Here is a 7,883-nt window from a genome sequence, read left to right as displayed (position 1 = left end):
ATTAAAGAATGTACAGCTTGTAATAAGGTTTTAGTTCGATGATATGCACGATTCAACCTAAAGAATTTGAATCTGGCGCAACGTAATTTGAAATTGAAAGATTGAATGTGACAACTGCTACGAGTTCTCGTACTTCCCATTACTGTTAATGGATAAACAAGATGACATGATTAACGTCATATTTGTACGCAGCCGATAAACTTCAAACAAAATCAAAGTATATGTTGCACATCATCAACTCAAATATATACATATCTAGTTTTAGAGAAGATATTTATGCATCTTTTTTATGTTCTTAGCTTATGATGTTCACATGTGGTTTTGATATCCTGGATATGGGCCTTCTAAGGCCATGAAGAATTTAACGGGAAAATCGAATTATTGTATTTTAATGAAGACTAATGATCAGCTTTTGGAAGAAAATTTTTAATTGTTTTATTTTTATAGTAAAAAATTGTTTATTTGTATATTCTTTTGGCTTGGTTTGTGTGTAAAGACTGAAGACATATATTTATTTATGAGACTTTATGTTTGATTCTTATTTGTATATTTCAAGAAATATTTATCTTCAAAAAATAAAATAAAATCAACCGTAAATCTGTTAAGAAAATCGGTCACAGATATGCGGGTTCTAAAATTAACTTCGCAAATTTGTCTACAAAATCAGTTACAAATTGGTCCCAAAACTTTTGGTCCATAATTTGCGATTGTTGAATTCAGTCGCAAAATAATCCGTGGTACCCAAATGAGATTTCCCACAAAGGTTTTTGTCATCACGTTTCCTGTTGCATGAGCCTTTCACGATCGATTTTTCACCGAAAATGCGGTCTAAAATATCCTTTTTCTAGCAGACTTGGGAAATAAATATTGATAAATTATATGCACAGGAATTAAGTTGTGTGGGGTTTTCTAGTTAGTTGAAAATGAAGGAAAATGGTTAAGGATGTTTCTTGTTAAAGGGTCATGTGTTTTTGGTTTTTTTAATGGGTAAATTGTAAACTTTAACTTACTTACTTTACTATAACGAAGAAGAGTAACAACGAAGCTTTATATTTATCCAAATATTCAATCAACTTATGACATCTCTGATGGAGGCTTATCTTTAAATTTTGACCATGTTTCATGTTGAACATTTTTCTATATGTAATCAAATTTGGAGAAACTAAAATAATAATTTATGTTAAGAAAAACTGCCCAACTATTTGTAACTTTATTCGGCTAATTATATATCTCCTAATATTCACAAAATATATAACACTCTAGTGTAGTATAGATTATATGCATATAAGAATCTTAATCATTAGAGGCATCCACAATCACGGGTTTCAAAGTTTTGGTTAAAAATAAAATATTTCTCTTCTCGACCACTCACAAAACCCGTTCTTCCTCTCCTCTTAAAGTTGTGCCATATCTCCTATTAAGTGCCCAAAAACGCCCTACTGTTAATTCTCTTATCCAAGACACACTCTCGACAAATATACGTATGCATTTAATGTGAATATATTGTTAACCGTTAGAAACAGGTGAGGTTCAGCGTAGGGCCACAAAAATTAACTAATTCAAATATATGATTATGTGACGTACACTTCATCTAAATCAAATACTTATAACATAACAAGTATTTGGAGAACCTCTAGGATATCTTTCCCATAAAAGAAAAGCATAAGTTACTACTTTTCCAAGAATATAATTAAGTACCATTCTAGAAGGAGAGAAATAATCATATTTTAATTAATAAAATATAGGAGGAGTAGCCATCTTGGCATTATATATAATATATGGTAAGATACGAGCTGTTGTTATGAAGGAGATTTTTTGGTAGATCCATGGGCCATCACTGCTGCACCAAACAGAAGGTTAAGAGAGGGTTATGGTCACCTGAAGAAGATGAAAAACTCATCAAACACATCACCAATCATGGCCATGGCTGCTGGAGTTCTGTCCCTAAACTTGCAGGCTAGTACTCATATTTCTTATTATCTTTGACATGGTCAAGATTAGGGTTTAGTCCTTAGGGTTTCAGTTTTCGGGTTTCTGGAATTATGTTCTTGGAGTTATAATGTTAGTTTTGTAACATTTGTGATTGAACTTTCAGGGTTGGAAAGGTGCGGAAAGAGCTGCCGATTGAGATGGATAAACTACTTGAGGCCCGATCTGAGGCGTGGTTCGTTCACTGAGCATGAAGAAAGAACGATTATCGATGTTCATCGGATACTTGGAAACCGATGGGCGCAAATAGCAAAACATCTACCGGGTAGAACTGATAATGAGGTTAAAAATTTTTGGAATTCTTGTATCAAGAAGAAACTTATTGCTCAGGGTTTGGATCCAAACACTCATAACATTCTTTCTCCACATCAGATCCCGGTTCTTAATGCTAATAATAGTAGAAGCATCGATTCCACTAAGCCGGTTTTCTCCGTTATAAACAACACATCATCACAAACCAAAGATGCGAAAAAGGTCCAGCCTTTTCGACCTCATTTGAATGTTAATGATCTTGCAATGAGTCATAATTTATATGAAAATTCGTTAACCCACCGGAGTTCAAACCTCAATTATCAAGACTACAATCTTGTTTTGAAGAATGATGTTAAGTATGATCAATCTAATCTAGGGTTTTCAAGCCAACATTTGGTTGAAAGTACCAAAATGCCCACGTTATTGCTACTATCTTCTTCCTCGCAACCACTTGATTTTGGGACCGCGATGCAATCTTGAGCTGCAAACAGTGATCTTGGAGAGGCTTTTGAGCCTGCAAGAAGACCAGAAGCGTATCAAGAAATGTTGCAGCCGACGATGGTGGGTCAAGGAGTGGTGGCTCATGAGTTTGTTAACAAGGGCTTGGATTTGAGAGGTGGTGGTGTGGTCCAGAATCAGACCAATGTGGATATGGGTTCATTTGATGGGTGTAACATTGACTTAGATTTCATGGAAGCTGCACTGATGCCCACAATGTATACTAATGTGGGATCTTTGGATCAACTTGCATGGGACTGTAACTAGCTTTATTGCTTTATTTTTTCTATTGTTTAGAGACTAAATTTGTTATAGTCTTTATTGAATGTGTTGCTGTTTATAAAATTGTTTGCTATGACTAATTATTCAAAAATTAACCTTATTAGTAACATGGTTTAATACAAGCAAACTTTGTTGGATAATAACATTGAGGACAAATAGTGTCATATATAGTACCAACATTTGTTTTATAGGTAATAGCTAGATCTCGAATCAGCTATGAAAGACAGCTTCAAGAATACGACAGATGTTTTCTTTTAGCAATCTCGTTTCTTACACATTACCAGGGCATGTAGATATACCACCCAAAATAATGTAGGTTTTATAATTAGTAAGGGTTCGGATCAATGTTGTAAAAGTAGGTTTTCAATGTCAAGTACTCCCTGAGTACTCGCTACAAGGTATGACGTCAAGGAGAATTTCTTTAACTTCGTCGAGTTTCAAAGAATGGTTCAAATGTTGTCAATCTCAGGCAGAATCACATCTAGTCGGCAACTTGGGCCGATTTTGACTTAAAAATGAACGTAATTAGTATTTCTGTAATATTAAAAAAAGAATAATACTATTTTTAGTTAATGATTAGCAAAATTTGGAATAATTTAGTATTTAAAAATGTATATATCTTATCTATATTGATATTCGTTTATTTTGTTATAAATATTATTATGCTTATAATATTTGACATATATATCCAAAACTTAACTTTCTTCATATTTACCATTTTTGAGTACTCTCCGAGTAGTTCCCGAGTTCTCTGAGTACACCCAGCTCACCATTCGGCCTCCTAAGGTCCGCCTAGCGACTTTTACAACCTTGGTTCGGATACGTTCTACAATCGTGATGAGATTGTAGGTTCCATTTGAATTTTATAAGTCTTCTGTATTTTTTAGCTAATTATCGTTTGTATGCTATGCTTTCGTTTAGCATTTGATGTATGTTTGGGTCCGAGGCCTTGTAAGTAAAGCCATTGGGCTCTTATGAATGAAGTATGCATGGCCACACTTCCACTATAAATAGTGGAAGGCATGGCTTGCAAAGTAACCTTTTTGAAAGGCTTTCTCTATTCGGACACCCAGTGTTCTATTTGGACACCCTTCCCTACCTATACGACTCGTATAGCTTATACTAATCGTATACAAGTCAGCTTTATGTCAGAATCCATTGACCCTTTAATACGAGAAGAGTTATACGAGTAACCCCCCATACGACTAGTATGGGCTATACGAGATGAATTTGAATTTTCTTGCAACCTCCTATACGACTATGTGTATGAGCTGTATGAGCTATACGAGATAAATTCGTACGAGACAATATATTTTGTTTCAAATGAAAAAACTAGTATAGGGCGATGTTAGTAAAGTGTTCAAAACATACATGACCCATTTTTCACGCACAAAAACACCACGTATACGAGTCGTATAAGGTTATAGGACTCGTATAGATGGTGTGTGGAGAAAATATAGCCGTTAGAAATAAGGACTATAAATGCATGCTTCATATTTAACATCTTTACATCAACCCTGCCATTGATACATACTCGATTTTTCAAACTTTTAATTTTCTTATAAATGGCGCACCAAAAGGACAAAGAAGAAAATGAAGAATTTTTTTCCTCACAACCAGTTTCCAAATTGGCAAGATGGACTGATGATGTTTGGAGGTGTTTAACGAGACCTCATACTGCTAGTTCGGCATCTTCTTCATATTTTCCTGAATACCCAAAAAAAATAATTTTGCAGTTTCGATTCCAAAGAAAAACAGTTGGTCAAGAGATGTAGTTGAGTTCTATATTAACGGAGACGCCCCATTTTGCTATACAAAGTTTCTACCCATGAAAAAACTCAATAGAAGATTTTGGGGCACTTTGTTAGGGTATGAGTCCAATGGTTCGCTTTCTGAAACGGTAAAATCTAAAGTTTTATATACTTTTATATATGTTTCCCATAAATGAGTAACTAATATTTTTGATAAATATGTTTGTAGCACATCAAAGCATGGACAAAAAGATTGATGATTATTCGATATGCAAAATTAAGAACTAATCCAAATTTAAGACTCTGTTGGACGGTGTTGCCCCCGTGTTTTTATGAAGAAATGAAAAACAAAGACTCCGGAATTTCCATAGAGTTGGTTGGTTGAAAATATCCATATCCACGATTTTGAGAGGTTGACCACCGATGGTTGGGGAAAAGTTAGTTAGTATTTATTAATTAGTTATATTTAGGTAAATAATCGAATAAACATTGGTACTTTAAGCATTGTTTACGTGTTTTAGGATATTGGAAGCTATGGAGCTTAACGAGGATATTTACGGGCTTGGAATGAAGATCGAGAAGTGAAGATTGGACGTGCACGCATCACGAGGCATTCAAGAAATGAAAAATGAAAAATATGACGTTTTACATCTTCGCGATACGCGAAGATGCAAAGAAGGGCAACTTCGCGATACGCAAAGTTGCAGGATGTCGGCCACGACTATTTTGTCCTATGCGATACGCGAAGAAGCATGCTGGGACATCTTCGCGATACGCGAAGATGCTTAAGTCGGCCAAAAATTTAGGTTCTCCCTATTTAAACCCCTTAACCTCCCTATTAAGCTAAAATCGACTTCCAGAGGCAAAAGAGGTTGCTTAGGACGATTTTCCATCATTCCAAGGCTTCCGGTTCATCTCGGGTTTGCATGTTCATTAAGATAAGTGATATAATCGATATGTCGATGCTTGGCTAAGTTCTTTGTTCATTCTAGGCTAGGTTTTTGTGTATTTTAACTTCTGACCAGATTCTAATACTTACGGTTTATGAGCTTGATTGAGTTATTGCTTTGGTCTTGCTTAATTATTGATTGATTCTTTAAACAACTTGTGTTTGGGATTATTAATTGATGCATTATTTGTTTGGTTGTGTTCATCAACATTTAGGGTTTGAGCTCTTATGTTATTGATTAGTTATCATCAAATATTGTTCCTTTACTAGTTTTAACAAACATAAGTTGGTAATTATGTAAACCAAGTTCAATTGTGTCATCAATTCGGTTAGGGTATCGTTTGATATCACAATCAAACTATTAGGTTTAGTAATTATTGCGTAATCAAGGGAATCTGGGATTAAGTTGAATATCACATTAACCGAACCTAGAATGAATGTTTTAATTAATATTGTTTGCAAAGTTTTTAAGTAATAATTAAGTTTTAATTAAATCTTTTCTAAAAACCGCTTGACATCGTCTGTCCGCCGTAGTTAACTAATTAATTTAGTCATATTAAAATTAGCACTTTCCTTGAATCCCTATGGAAACGACCTTACTTACCCGTACTAGTTATAGGTATTTAAGTCTTTAATTAATTGTTTTTGAGTAGATCGCGGCAACCTACGTCAAAATGGCGCCGTTGCCAGGGACTCAACGCGCTAAGTGCTAGTTTAGTTTAGTTTAAATTAGCGTAATGTAGTTTAATTTTAGTTTAATTTCTTTTCTTCGTTGATTTTACGTGGGTGTGCTTGCTTGTGGTGTGCAGTTTATCTTTTAGGTTGATGCATTTGAGGTTTGTTCGAGACAAGGAGGTGTTGTAGTTTGATCCTGAGATTGAGAAATCCGCGAGAAGAAACCAAACAAAACAAAGAAGGGGTGAAACTTCAAGACCGAAAGAAGAAGATATGAATCATCAAGAAGATAACCCCTACCCGGTTCCACCTGTGTTTCAACCCGATAACCTTAACCCGCCACACAATCGAGAACAACCCATTCCACCAAATATCCCACAAAACATTACACAAAACCCACCAATCCATGACCTACCACCATTCAACCCACCCATTCACCAAAACCGAAACCCGAGAGCTCAAAGAAGATATCAAATGAGAGATGATCGTTCAATCAGGTCTGAACCACCGCGCAATAGAGTCGAGTTCTAGTATGATCGGCGGAGGGGATTTAACGATTGTTATGAGTTTGAGGATGAAGAAGAGATGGAGGATGATCGAGGGGTCAGTATTATAGAAGACCACAACAACAACCCCCTCCCGTTCAACAGCCGAGAAACCGCCGAGCCCAAAGACGACAAGAGATTATCGAGCCGCAGTTTCCCGAATATGAGTTTGATGATGGGGTTCCGAGGGCATTGTTTCCACCGCCCATTCGGGGGGGTTCAAAGCCACTTCATTCCACAAGTGACCACGAACCCGCTTCCCATTGTGATCCCGGTGAGAGAAGGAAGAACGTTTTCAGTAAGGCAAAGTAACTTGACCGGGATGCCTACTTTTCATGGGAAAGCATCAGAAGAACCGTACTTGCATCTGAGCGAGTTTAATGCAATTTGTGCCACTATCTCAAGTCAAGGTTTCACTGCTGATGAAGTTAAGCTAGTGGTTTTTCAGTTCAGTCTTAAAGATCTAGCGAAGCAGTGGTTCTTATCTCTACCGTCAGCGAGCATTTACATGTGGCAAGATCTGGCGCATTAGTTTTTGGACAAGTACTACACACCACAGAGAACATCCGAGGCCCGAACCTCCATCAGAAACTTTTAGCAGGTTCGGGTGAGACTTTTCATGAAGCATTTACGAGGTTCAAGAGGTTGTTGAGAACCTGTCCGCATCACAGGATTGCGCTGTGGGAGTTGATTAAGGCGTTTCATGACGAGTTGTCGAGTGACGATGTGCATGATCTTCAGTCGACCACAAATGGGTCCTTTTTGACTAATGATGAGAATGAAGATTGGCAACATTTGGAGAGACATGCAATGAATTCAAAAAGGCAAGCTCAGTCGAATCGTATGGTAAAAAGGGCAGCTGTGAAAGTCGTGGATAGTGTGAGTCGGATGATCGTATGGCCAGGTTGGAAAGAAAGTTGGATCAGTTGATGGGTGTGGGAG

At 36.5% G+C, this 7,883-nt stretch overlaps 1 pseudogene; it reads left to right on the top strand.

The window, feature by feature from the left end:
* The first annotated feature begins 1,815 nt into the window (after positions 1 to 1,815).
* Positions 1,816 to 3,077, top strand: LOC143530298 (transcription factor MYB53-like; annotated as a pseudogene).
* Positions 3,078 to 7,883: the final 4,806 nt, after the last annotated feature.

Source organism: Bidens hawaiensis, unplaced genomic scaffold (genome assembly GCF_021521415.1).
Source record: "Bidens hawaiensis isolate Kalapana, Puna unplaced genomic scaffold, B.hawaiensis_p1.1 tig00008893_1, whole genome shotgun sequence".
Lineage (NCBI taxonomy): Eukaryota > Viridiplantae > Streptophyta > Magnoliopsida > Asterales > Asteraceae > Bidens > Bidens hawaiensis.
This window is presented reverse-complemented; position numbering and strand designations above follow the sequence as displayed.